General features: G+C 41.1%; 1 protein-coding gene across 2 annotated transcripts in view; it reads left to right on the top strand.

The window, feature by feature from the left end:
• Nucleotides 1-6695: 6695 nt before the first annotated feature.
• The window catches only part of man1b1b (mannosidase, alpha, class 1B, member 1b), a 26072-nt gene continuing 18350 nt past the window's right edge, over nt 6696-14417 (top strand). For both annotated transcript variants that reach the window (XM_014032450.1, XM_014032449.1), the window contains exon 1: nt 6696-6968. The gene's annotated coding sequence lies outside the window, so the exon portion shown is untranslated. The remainder of the gene's footprint in view (nt 6969-14417) is intronic.

The raw sequence follows: 14417 nt of genomic DNA, 5'->3' as shown, positions 1-14417 counted from the left end.
ATGCATCGCCCCAGAGTAAATATATGATTCAGTCTGTATGTAGCTCTGTAAGAAGACATGTAAAAAGCCTTATCTGCAAGCAACATCTCCACCTACAGCACGCCAGAAACCAACTTTCTTTTCTTTGTTCTGACTCACACTGTGTACATTTACCTCTGTAGAGCTGTCCCTGTGCGTACAGTGGAGTTTAGATAGAACATGTGCAGTGTGGTCCCAATGACTTCTTCATGGTAGAGACTTCAAGCTCAGCTCTGAACATGGTTTACACTTTAAGTATTTGTAACCTTGTGTGTTTTAGTCATTACTATTAATTTTCTTTTCAGTTTTGTAAAGTGGCACTTCATTTATTTAGTTCCTCATCTGATGAGCTGATGAGGTAACWTCACGCCAAGAAACTGGCAGCAGCTCCTGTTTCATGGATACGAGAGCAGATTTGTGACAGCGTGACATAATTCTTATAAATGTATTTATTTATTTACTTTCTTCCTACAGAGCTGTCAGCTTGGGTTGAGCATGTGTGGGGGATGGGAGGTCTCTGATTGTTTGAAGTCAAAGTGAAGAATGGATGCATTAGTTGAGGAGAATATAAAGGTCTTACTGGGAGATTATTAGCTGTGCTCTAGTGACCAGTCTTTGCCAGGTGGATGTTCATCCTCAGACAAAAACTAAAGGTGTCTCTGCTAGAATGCTGCATATAATGTTTAGGTCAACTTTAATACACACAACAGTGGACATAAAAAAAGAAAAGCGTCTAAAGACACATAAAGATGTAGTGAGATTATGATTTTTTGATTTAGTCTCTAGTGTTAGCTATGCTAGCAGTTTTATCAAAATATTAGTGGATAAACTCTGTGAAAATAATCTTTAGACCAACTGTAGGCCTATAACTGATTAACTTTTGGATTTGACCCATTTCAAGATGGCTGCCACAGCTAAGCTACGTTAGCAAACAGTTATACAGATATTGGTTCTTCAGGTTCTTTCATCACAAATGACCAGTGGTGGGAAACACTAATCTWAAAATRAGTTCCAKTAACCCTAAAGCACTAACTCTAATATTTAGYTCCCCTAATTATAAAGCACTAATGCACTGAAAGTTTTAGCAAAAGCTYATTCTAAAGRASTAAAATAACCCAGTCAACCCATGAACATTGTTCAACAGACAACAGGAGTCACATGTTGTCATGTTGTTATCACTGACATTCCACAGCTGTATTTGTGTTCATATATTGTCACCTGGTGGATCAGTGACACATATGAACAAAATGTGACAGTTTTCATGGTCAGCTGTTAATAATAATGTTGATCAATAACATTTATAGACCTCAGTTAGTGCTTCTAAATTTAGCYAGTGCTAATCCACTAATAAATTCTAAAATTAGCAAAAGCCCTAAAGCACTAATCAGGAAATTAGTTCCTTTTTACAGTTTTTATTGATTGTTTTGACGCAGCCGTCAACTCAAAATCCACATTTTCAAAACAGTTAACGCAGAGGCCTAAATAGTGCCGCAGTGGTTAAAATGACACATTTTGTTTTCAAAAGGCAACAACTGTGTCAAAACATATAAAATTTGGAACAAAAGCAAACTTTGCCTTCAAACAACTCAACTTTGACACAAGTGTATGAGCACCTCCAAACAATCAGTGCACAATGGGCAAAAAAATACTAAATACAGCACTCATGTGTGAATCAGTGCACCATTGCTTGCCATTGTGGCCTATGACTGTACTGTAACTGATGTTTGTAGTCAAATTTGCACTCTTGCAAAAAATGCATTCAGAAGCGGATGTGCTTTGATGCAAATTTTATTGATTACATTTTTTTCAGACTGTGCCTGACAAATGAAATATTCCAACAGAGAATACATGGAAATAAAAATAAAACCCTTTACTGTGTGAGAAATTATGTAAATAAAAAACACAGTCTTTTACAGTAAAGAACAAAAATCTATAGTAGGCCTCTACTATAAGAGTATAAGAGAACAACACAGGCCTGCAGACTGATTCCAAAATGAAAGATTCTGTGAAGAAGTGTCAAACAGGTGCTGTCGGTGATTTCATACTGATCAGGGAGTTTCTAAAAACTTGGAGCATATGGTTTCTTTTCTGTGACCACAGCTAAAACAGAGTTTGGACTTCTTCAATGATATCTGCGTTAACTGTTTTGCAAAAGGGTGGGACAACTGTGTCAGTCCAATGAGAATGGGTTTAACACATTTGCAAGAGGTGTCTTCTGCTCTGCTGAGATGGTGATGATGAAGACTGAGAGGTTCCCAGTTRCTTCAAACAGGTCAAAGCAATCAATAAAAACTGTAGTGCTTTAGTACTTTAGGGGAACTGTGCCCACCACTGCAAATAACATTAGCTTGTTTTTCTGAAAAACAAACTTCATTAAAACCATTTTAACACCAGTAAAACCAGGAGTACCTGGTGTTCTTTATGTTTTTGTTTTGTAATTCTGTAGAATCCCGTTGGTGAATATTCTGACCTAAAACAACCTTTGATCAAAAKTTTAGTCATTAAGTCTCTTTATGTAATTGTTATTTTAATTGTGGTAGATTTGTTGTATTAATGACACTATTTWAGTAACCTCAAATATACATATCGTTAGRCTCATAGTATAATTGCCCAAGACATATTTGGTCASAYRTGACTTAGGRATATATGCTATGAGGCTAACAATTRAGGTATTTTTGTCCATGTTTTGTATAGAAACRGATGCTGGTCATGGYGCGCAGCTAATAACACAAACACACACCACCTGGATGAATATGATGGAACTGATTTTCAGACCTGATGGAGGAGACGACAGACTGCAGGAATGTCTCTTCAGTGTAAGATGAAGAGGTCTGCACAGAACACACATGTATGAGAGGAGGATATGTAGTTCTGACTCAGACCTCTGCAGTTTGTCTCATCGAGCCTAGAACTGTCCCACACACAGAGTGTTGGCTGATGGGAAACACAAACAGGTTTTTATTATATGCAACTCTCTCGATGAAAGGTTTGGTGAGATTTTTGGATCTGCTGCTGTGCTTTTCCTGCACGGGTTCAAAGATGTGGGGGCAGAAGGATCCAAAAGACTGACCTCTCAGCAATTAGTCAGAGCTAAGCAAGTAGGGCTATGCAACAAGAATAAACTCATTTTCCATCTGTTCTGTAGCTTCAAATGCTGATTTCTCCAAGATTAGGCTTCAGCATGATGTTGACCAAATGTTTGAAAATGTATAAAATGAAAAAAAAAGAAAACATGCAAACAAAAGTGACTTGAAATGCATCGATGCACAAAGTATAAACACAGAACACATTATTTAGGGGAAAAAAAGCAGCTTTATATATTTGCATGCAAAACGGTGTCAAAAAGAAATCCCATGGCTGGAACTTGATGTCTTCTGTTTGGTCACAATCTTGCAAAAACTCTTGTTTGTCCTAAATGTTTCCCACTGTTCTACTGATCCAGTCATTACTGAGGTGTGGAGAAGAACCAGAACCATTTCCTAAACAGTGTGGCCTCATCCAGCACACACATTAGGTTCAAACTGTTTCATTTCTAACATTTCAGGTGTTCATGTGGCTTTTTCTAAAAAAAAAAAAAAACATAAAAGAAAGAAAAATCACAAGGTTTGCATGTTTTAACAATGTATGTGCATGTACAAAATGTAGTACTTTGAAATACCACATGCTTTTGTTGGTTTTTAATATTTGATATAAAGTGTGAGGTTTGTTGAAAAGGCTCCTTTCTATTTAAAGCAGTAACATTGATAGCTGAGCCCAGCAGCAGAGCTCCAACATTCCTGTGTTTTCATTCTGTGAAATCTTGTTTTGCCTGATTTTATGTTAACTGACCAAACTTCAAATTCTACAATTGTTTCTACATTGAACATTTTGTATGAAGTAAAGTTCGTTGAAATAAAAAAAAGAAACCAAACTGTGTGTGATCAAGTGTTTAGCCTCAGCAGATCATGCAGTTAGAGTGTTTGTGTTGTTTATCTGAGACTCGTTTATTCTAACATCAAATCATTTTATTAAGATTTAAGAAGCTTTACTTTCCTCTAATGAGGACCTTCACTCCATGAATGATCTTCTTATAGAACATGAGCCCCGTGACTATTTTCACCTGATGATGCATACAAACTCTCGTACCGTTGTGTACTGTACTCATCTAACTCGGTTAAAACTTTAATACGTTTGGGAGAACAGCATGAAACTCCACCAGGAGAACCACAAAACATTGTGCTATGATTGTTGTAACAAAGACTCAGGATACCGCCATCATCCCCACATGGAAAGAGTGTTTTTGATCACATTTCCTAAGCTAAGATGCTAGCTAACAGCTGGATTCCAGTGATGGGATGAGCTGAATTTGACTGGAAAAAAAAGTGGACTAGACGTTTGCTCCAAACATTTTATCTGAGGTAAAAAAAAAATACAAAAAACCAACACAGGACCACCCATATCCTATCCCTGCACTTTCTGTTGATAAACAGGTGGGGTTGCCACCTTAAGATATTAAAATAAAGGACGTCCCGGTGGGTGGAGGGTAAAAACATTTTTAATTAAAATGTATATACATTTAAGAATAAATATTTTCTCTAAGAAATGTCTGTATTAACTCTTAATCCATTAGTAGATTTGTTATTTAAATGGCCATATTTGTATTGGTTAATGCTACATTAAATAAATTGTCTTTATTCATTTATTCATTCATTCAAAAACAATAAAGAAAATCTATTTAAAAACAAAACACAAGTCATAAATGACATGGAATCTTATAAGATTGATAAGATCCTTCATTCAATTTTAAAAACTGAATATTATTCAACACCTGTCCAGGGTGTACCCCACCCCTCGCACTGTGACTGCTGGATATGGGCACCAGTGACCCTGAAAGGAAGAAGCGTGTACAGAAAATGGATGGATGGAATATTATTCAACCAAACAATAGTTTAAATAAGTTATATCCATTCCCTCATCTGGTAAAACAGCAGATAATCAATCAGTCCTAATATAATGTATSAGTCTTAGAGATGATTGGGTCTGAAGCACTGTGACCCTGATCTTTGGCTCTTCTGTGTTTTTAGCTACACGTCTGCAGTGTTGCTCTGCTCTGTGACCTGCAGTGTCTGTCTGATGTAAGCCTAATCTTTTTTTTTGTAGCCAATGAAGTAAAAGAGGTGTCGTTAAAACACATCCACAGGATTTACCCTGCGAAATAAACTTTCAAAGGTTTAAATGTGACAGATTTCTGTGATCTCTCTGCAGACCCTCACTCATCTGCTCTGGCTCTGTCCTCACTCCATTAAGGTTGTAACTATAAAACTGAAACATATCTCCTGACCTAAAGTTAAACTGGACACATGTTTTATTTGATTTTTTAGCAAAGTACAAAAATGATTTTAAAGGATTTCTCTTATTAATTTGCTAATCATCCTGGTCAAATTCACAGACAGGATTAAAAACAAAACTTTTGTCAGCTGATAGAGTTCACGCATTAAATGCACTCAGTTRATTAATTTAATAATCAAAAGGCACAAAAAACATGGATGATGTTCTCAATTTGGAGCTCCTGATTTTATTTTGACTTATTTTAATAACCTATTTACTTTTGTGCAGTATGTATTTGTTCAACCAACCTGGCTCCCTTGTTTTGTATTTTTGTACTTAATCTCTTTTGTTTAAAATACAGTTTTGGAGGTAAAAGAAAAAAACCTTCACAGACACATTTTACACATGTATGTAAACCCTATTCAGCAGGTATGATGGCACCCTCAGGTTTGGATCACAGCAATAAGACATGATGACACACTCCACAGGCTTTGAGAACCCTAGGACTCACACCATCAGGACCTGCTGCTTTGCCTGAGTGAAGTTTCCTCAGCTGTCTTTCAACCTGGTGAGGAGTGGAGGACACTGTGGAGAATACATGATGAAAACAAGGTGGGTTGGAGTTGTCAGGACGCGTGGAAAATCTGGGTGTACACATATAATCTGTGGGATATTGAGCACTTCACTATGTTATATTAGATAGTAGTTGTAGTTTATTTAGGAAGAGAACTAGCTTGCACATTTGTCAAACAATGTTTTTTTGTAATAGCATTTACACTTGTTCTTTTTTCTTCTCGTTATAATTATTTAGACCTCAGATATGATTTTATAATTTTCATTAGAAATTATCAAAATTATATTTTAAAAAATATTTTTAGATGTGCCATTATTGCTTTGCTGTTGCAAAGACATTACTTCTGGTGCTTTGACCAACCAGTACCAATGCTTTTAGAAAGCAAAGACAAAGTCCTTTACTTGGTTCAGTGATCAGATTGATGAAAACCTGTTGAGTTGATGTCCTCTGGTGGTCACAACCAGGAAGTACAACACCTCATCCTTAAACAGATGAGAAGGCATAACACGTTATAATATGTTGTATTTTGTACTCTGTGGTGYATAAAGTTCTCCCTTTCATTACTTTAATAAAAGTACTGATCCTACTGGTCAAATAAATACAATAAAAGTAAACGTAGCTCTGTGTAATTATTACCTAAATATTGAAGCTTTAATAATACATTTCACTTGGATATATAGTGGAGAATAATTGGGAAGGCGTGTTTGAGCAGGGAAACAAGAAAACATGCTGGACAGCGGCCTTTGTGTTGAGATGTCTCAGTTTCGACGTTTCCGGTTTTTTGGGCAGGTCCTTGAAGGCAGCAGCAACAATAACAACGTTGTTATTGAACAACAGCTTTCATTCATTGCCACACGTGGCCGACATTTACCTTGTGTTTTCATCCGGTTATGATGTCACTGTTATTATTGCACATTTGACAGCTCGCCTTATGACAAAAGTATTTATGAAGGGGGTCAAATATGAAGAGATCCCAGAAATGGTCCTATAAATACTGGGCTTCTTGATGATCATCGACTGCTGCTGGTACCAGGCGCTGCACTTTTTATCGTTGTTTTACACTTAAAAGGTAAGTAATCATTACTAGTTTATTTAAGTTCCTGTAGAAAATAGTGTTATCTGCAGGAAGTTATTGTAGTGGAAAATATTTCTACAGTTTTCGTTTTAAAACTTGTAGGCCTCGGGTCATGCCTCGGTCCACAGTTAGGAAGTAAGCCGAGTAAAGTTGTGTCAAAGCAMCTACAAGACGAAGGCAGACTGCCTCTCCTGTTCAAGGATGAAACGATGCTTTTAGATTTTAAAAACTATAAATAAACATTTCAACCATGTCAGTTTCCGGGTTACTTTTGAGCTACCGGACACATTAGCCTGTTGCGTGTTAGCATCAATGCTACATGTGCTTTGATTTTTTTCCACACGTTTTAGATCACAAGGTTCAGAAAAATAAGTGTCAAGATGAAGCAGTGATTAAAAACGCCTGCTGGTTATCTGGTATTTATATTAACTCCAACCTAATGTCAGTCAGTGTCAATCATGTCAACATCTGTTGTTATACAGACTATTATTAGTTTCCACACAGCTTTTTTAACTTGTAGGGTTTAAATACAGATCAGTGATTCTTGAAACTTTAGGTAAAAACATGGCCCAGTACAACAACAAAAAGTGCTAATTGCTCTAGGAAATTAATAACGTTCTCATGAAAAAAAATGAAGGAGGTCCTTTGCACACCTGTAAGAATTTATTTATAATTTGTGTAATTTTGTTTTAAACTAATTCAATTCAGTTTATAGCGACAAGTCACAACATAGGTTCTGTTTCATTCCTTCCTGATAAATGTCTCCGCCTCGCGCTCTGTGCAGGTCGACATTTGGTAAACAAAGTCCCGCACGTGACACGTAGCTCACCTGAGCGTGCGTCCATAAATGGCATGCAGGTGGTTACGTTCAGTCTCTTTGATCTTCTCGTAAGGTTAATCGCTCCCGTAAGTCCGTGTTTCGGATCTTATCAGCTTATGCAGGTTTTGAGAGGTAAGCACAGTTTGTGTGGTTTAGCGTCATCCTGCCTGTGACTTTTAGTCGGAGTGCTTTTACCCATGTGGTTGGCGCGTCGTTTGTTTGTTTGTTTGTTTGTTTGTTTGTTTGTTTGTTTGTTTGTTTGTTTGTAGTAGGAAGCATGGTGGGTGTGTCCGCATCAGGTTGAGGGCCTCTTATTTTCTGACGAACTGCCGTCCTCAGGAATGCCTCTACTGTGTTCCGGGAGGCGCCGATGGAAGAGCYCTGCYGTCCTAGAAGGAAGAAACTGTGACTGGAGTGTCCATCTCYGCYAGAAGTAGATTCTCTGAAGGCTGAGGTGGAGCAGCTCAAAGCTCTGTTGGCAYCTCCAGTCCCCGTACAGTACCTTCTTCCCAGACATCATCCTGGGAGTCGCGGGAGGWTCTGGAGGAGGACATGATCTCKGTGAGGGCGTCCAATTCGACTGGCTCTTCTGCGCCCTGTCGTTGCATGAGGCAGATGGGGCAACATCCAAAATTCTGGCCTATGTCGAGGCCCTGGGAATGACAGTGATCTGCCAGAAGAGTTCTCTGATCCCGGCTCAGCYGGCAGTCTTTATTGGCATAGCCCTYGATRCGGTGGCCATGCTGGCTCAACCAAGCCCAGAAATAATAGACAGGATTTGGTCTCTGCTCCAGTCTTTTCATGTGGGAGCAGCACCCCCGGTCCAACAGTGGCTGAGACTGTTGGAGATGRTGACTGCAGCCTCATCTCTGATACCTCTGGTGCTGCTTCATCTCCAGCCCTTGCAGAGGTGGTTCAATGGCCTCCACAAGGACCCCTGGTTGCACCGGTGGGTCAAGGTGAGGGTTACACCCAGCTGCGCAGCTCTTTTCCGTTGTTGGAGAGACAGCACATGGCTACAGCACGGGTTCCCCATTGGCGCAGTCCCGGCGAGACGCGAGGTGGTGACAACATACGCATCACCCCAGGGGTGYGGGGTGGTGTGGCAGTGCAGGTCTGTTCAAGAGCGATGGAACCCTCAACAGAGACATCTTCACTTCAATGTCCTGGAGTTAAGGACAATTTATTCAGCGCTGAAGCACTTCTCGACCTTTCTTSAGGGCAAACATATGCTTATTCGAACAGAGAGCACCTCAACAGTGTTCCATGTCAACCATCAGGGTGGGACCAGGTCACAGCAATCCCTGAGGGAGGCCCAGAGGCTATGGACCTAGGCATACCTTCGCTTTGCCTCCGTCAGGGTGATGCATCTGTCGAGGATGAGGAACTCTGTCGCAAACTATCTGTCCCGCCAGAGGCTTCCTCCAGGGGAATGGAGATTGCATCCTCAGGTGGTTCAGAGGATCTGGGATTGGTTTGGCAGGACCCAAATGGATCTCTTTGCCTCAAGGAGCAATACACACTGCCCCTTGTGGGTTTCCCTGGCAGAGGTCAGCTCCCTGCTGGGGATGGATGCCCTCGCCAACATGTGGCCCACRGGTTTGCTGTATGCCTTTCCCCCATTTCCACTGCTTCTGCCCACTCTCCACRGGGTAAGACGGTAGACTCAGAGAGTTCTCCTGGTGGCTCCCGAGTGGCCCATGAGAGTCTGGTTTCCATTGCTCCTCAGTCTGCTAGATGGGTAGCTGTGGCGGCTTCCGGTCAGAGGGGACCTCTTATCCCAGATGGAAGGGAAGGTCTGGCATCCGTCTCCAGGCCACCTTCTCCTCACTGTGTGGTCGCTGAGGGGGCTGGCAGCCTCTAGCACAGGGGTGTCAAACTCCAGTCCTCGAGGGCCGCTATCCTGCATGTTTTAGAGGTTTTCCAGCTCCAACACACCTGATTCAGTGATTGAATTAACTCTTCAAATTGGGCAGAAGCCTGTTAATTACCCAGCGATCAAAATCTGGTGTGWTGGAGCAAGAAAACCTCTAAAACATGCAGGATAGCGGCCCTCGAGGACAGGAGTTTGACACCCCTGCTCTAGCAGGTCTGGAGCCTTCAATTCAGCAAACAATTCAGAATGCCAGAGCGCCTTCTATAATGAGGACTTATGGTGGATTCACACAGAACGTGTTTTGAGCTGCAGGAGCAGCCAGTTTACATGCAAAGTCCATGGTGGATGCGTCTCTAGGGTTCGTTCGTCGCATCACGTCCGTTTTGCGTGGCGCACAAGGAACGTGGAAGGGGCGGCAGAGCATTTTCCGTTCATTCGGTGCTGCTGAAGCAGCTGATGCCCGAGTTCAAAAATCTGAACTTTTCACCGCTCGACGCGTCTTGACAACCAGAGAGACTCATTTTTCCATGTGACAGTTTCCTGAATGTTGCCCACTAACACGAAACAGACGGACAGGAGATCTTTACCTAAAATCGACCATCTGCAGTTGGATTTTCTGGCAGGATATATCAGTACCGATGTGGATCAGCTGCTCGGGACAAAAAAAAACAAGTCCGTCAGCTGGCAGCTTATGGAGTGGCGAAACTAACCGAACGAATCGCCTCTAAATCATCTGGTGAATTAGTTATCTGCTGTGCACAACATTCGCTTGCTCTTTAGTAAATAAATCAGTCATTTATTTTATCTTTATTTCACCCGCCAAGGACAGACCGGGAAAAAACCAAGACACTCCTCCCTCTTAAGACGCACGTCTGGTCTGTGTCCTGGTCTGTGTCCTGGTCTGAATATAGCGTGTCCAGCTGGAGGCATTGTGCGCTTTTTTGCTGCTCAAAACGTGTTCGATGTGAATGTAGCATTACACTCATTGTTGGRGGCGTTTTTCAGAATGGTGCAGGCACAAGGGGGTGGATCAAGTCTCTTMTTCCCTGCAGGACATCCTGAGATACTGTATCTACAGGGTCTGTAAATGCTGGACGGGCTGCATCAACCCTGAAGGTGCACTTAGCTGCCATTTCAGCTAATCATGGGGATATTGATGGCAGACGAGTAGGGGCACAATATTGGGTGACACAGTTTCTCTGTGGTGCAAGGAGGCTGTGTCCACCTTTACAGAAGCCTGCGGCAACATGGGACCTTCCACTGGTGTTAAAGGCCCTTAGTGGACCGCCTTTCGAGCCAATGTGTGCAGCCCCACTGAATCTGGTGTCTATGAAAACTGCCAGCAGATAAACAAGTCAGTGAGCTCCATGCTCTTGCCATCACCCCTACCTGCCTGCGCTGGAAGGCTGACAGGTCGGGGGTAAAATTATGACCGAACATCGCCTTTCTTCCCAAAGTTCTGCCTCCGGGCTATGTAAACACAGCCTTCAAGCTGGGGGCATACTGCCCTCCCCCGTTCCACTCTGAGGAACAGAGGTTGGCAAACATGCTGTGCCCATTTCGGGCATTGCAGCTGTGCATCGTGGCTACAAGGGCTATTCGGCGATCAGACCAGTTGTTTGTGTGCCATGGTGGGAAGAACAAAACACAGGCTGTCGCATTGGGTTGTTGGTGCCATTGCGCTAGCTTATAAATCTGTGGGGGCTACTGCCCCCTCTGGGATTGTATGCCACTCTACCAGGAGTGTGTCTACATCCTGGGCGGTGATAASGGGTATGTCACTGGGAGACCTCTGTGTGACAGAGTCCTGGGCTACACCGTGCACGTTTGCACATTTCTACCGCTTTAATGTGGGCCATGAGTCCAAACTTGCCGCAGCGATCCTGCCTCTGGCTTCCTCTACCTCCTAAGGTGGGTGAGTACTGCGTTCCTCGTGACATTGCTGGCATAAGCCATCCACTTTGTTTACCACCACTGGCAGTCAGGAAGGAATGCAACAGAACGGATGTTACATTGTAACTAAGGTTCTGTGAATTCCTGGAAGACTGCCAGTCACACTGATCACTCAGAACTTCTTCCAGCGAGAAGATCCTAGGAGACCYAACGTAATTACCTGCATCCTATTTATAGACTCACACTCAGGTGAGCTACATGTCACGCACGCGACTTTGTTTACATTAAATCTCGACCTGCYCAGAGCGCGAGGGGACCCATCCACTTTGTGTACTGCCACTGGCAGTCATCCAGGAATTCACAGAACCTACAGTGTAACTTCCGTTGTCTCAGGGCACTGTACATGAAAAAAAGAACAATCTAAAGAAGAAGCCAGCAGATTGTGTTGAATCACTTTATCACAGTCTCCCATCCTGAGCAAACAGTGGAGAGGAAAACTCCCTGCTAATCAGGAAGAAACCTCCAGCAGAACCAGGGTCAGGACAGGCAGCCATCTGCCTCGACCGGCTGGTTGAGGGACAGGAAAGAGACACAGCAATTAATGACTGCTGGCCTGATGCCTCCAACATCACTCAAACAGGAGTTAATCATTTCAGCATGATTAAAAAAGCAAAAAATAACAATTTAATTGAATAATATCTTTACCACATCAAAGTGTTTAAAATAATATGTATTAAAATTTGCAGTGAGTTTTGAACGATATTCACATTTATTTTGTGCTTGCTCAAAATGTGTCCCATATATTCATTGTCAACACCATCAGACATTTAGAACAAAACAATAAAATGAGGCAACTACAAGGCCAACTAACATTCGTGAGGACCCTATTTTCAAATATTCAGCTTTTCTGCATGTTTTAAGATTACTGAAGCTCCTGTAAGTTTATTTTCTCTTAAACCTGTTCATATTTTTGAAAACCGCTACTGTCACATTCTTGACATGTCACCACTGTCTCTTTTGTATAAAATATATTAAATAAGATTATAACATAAATCTATACTTGTTACAAAAATGTCTGGAGTAGCTAGCAATAGAGGAGAAACAAGATGGCTAATGTGAGCATCTCATGCATAACATATGAGAGTAGATTTCTGTCAGCAACTTCCAAGATTCAAGAGATACAAGTTTCAAGTGTTTTTATTGTCATTTCACCTATGTACAGCATACATAGTGAGATGAGATCACGTTCCTCCTTGGCCCATGGTGCAACATAAAATACAGTACCATAACATAAATCAGTAGGCAGTAATATGACATATGACAGTAAAACAGTACCATAATCAGGTATAGACAAGGATTTTTTTTTTTCCGGTTGTCCAGCGGACAGRAACCTATTAACAAAATCTGTCTGTTTGCCAAAATGTTTGGTTGTCCTTTCAAAAAATGGCACAAAATTCCCAAGAAAAGGTAATTTGATATTGTTCTGTATACAAAGTTTACTTTATACAAATGTTCTCAGTCAGGTTGACAGTTTCAGGAGCTGCTTGAGGAGAACTTCCTCCTTCTCCTCCTCATCCTCTTCTTTGTCATCAGACTTCACAAAGAGAGGCACACTGCCATGGGTTGTCTGGGTTCTTGTGTTATTTTGGTTCTATTCTGGTTTTCTGTCTCATCTTTCTCTGTTTACCTCCTCCTGCCTGTCTTTGTTCTTGCCCCGCCCACTCTCACCTCTTCCTCATGTTTCTCTCCCAGGTGTTTCTTGTTTCTGCTTATTAGTTCTCCTTTTATATTCTGTTATGTGTCCTCAGTTTGTCAGAGCTTTGTTTACTGTTTCTGTTTATCTCATGCCAAGTCTTAGAATCTTGCTTAATGGTTTTGCTGCCACGCCAGCGCTTTCTTTTTACTTTAATTTTTTTTCCAACATCACTGTCCTGCATCTGAGGTTCAAACTATACAAGCTCAATTCYTAACACAGAGTATTTAAGGGTCAGAGATTTAAGCAGCAAAAAATATTTTGAKTGAAAATTTTTCTACACCTAAAGAGACCCATCACCCTCCAGTACCACCTAGTACCACCCAGTACCACACATTCATGAGCTCTTTCCTGCACACAGGTCAAAGGTTTTCATGTAAAGTTGAGTATTCTGTGTACATGCCCTGAGTAAAAGTACACAGTGGTGTTCTCTAATGAAGTGTGGAAGTTGTAAGAATAAATTAACCTGCAATATTTAGATATTTAAGACTGATGACATTCGGAAGGAAGAGGGAAGATTTAAGCAACTTTTCTCCAATTTTCTTTTGTCTCATTTTAATGTTTTAACCCGAGGATATGATATATGAAGATATGGGGTGGGAACAGGCTTATAGGTAGGATTTTTGGAGAGGGTGCCAGCACAGTCAGTCTTTCATGTGTTTTTAGTTTAGTTTGTTGCACGATGAGAGAGGGGAATTTAATCATAGGAAACCAAAATCCAACTATTAAACCAGCCGTGCAATTAGGCTCAAATTTCTGTCAGCGGTAGCTCTTTGAAAAATTAATCAAAATCTGAGGTGGATAATTTAATTTATTTATTTTCATATTTTACACACAACGGAGCCCTGCAATGGAGGTTAGCCTCCTCCCCTTCCACAGCTTGAAACATGTTGGAGCAAACCGGGAAAACTCCACTGTCTATTTTGTTTGGTTGAATTTTTTTTGGTTGTTGAATTTTCTTTTTTGATTGGTTGGTTGAAATTAATTGTTTTTTCACTGAAGTGTTTTTGATTGAAACAAGTGAATAAAAAAACAGAACTAGTCACCACATAGCGGTAACATAATGACCCCCGCACGCAGAAATGCACTGGAACTCAGAAG

This window comes from Austrofundulus limnaeus, unplaced genomic scaffold (genome assembly GCF_001266775.1).
Source record: "Austrofundulus limnaeus strain Quisiro unplaced genomic scaffold, Austrofundulus_limnaeus-1.0 Scaffold1455, whole genome shotgun sequence".
NCBI classification, from domain to species: domain Eukaryota; kingdom Metazoa; phylum Chordata; class Actinopteri; order Cyprinodontiformes; family Rivulidae; genus Austrofundulus; species Austrofundulus limnaeus.
This window is presented reverse-complemented; position numbering and strand designations above follow the sequence as displayed.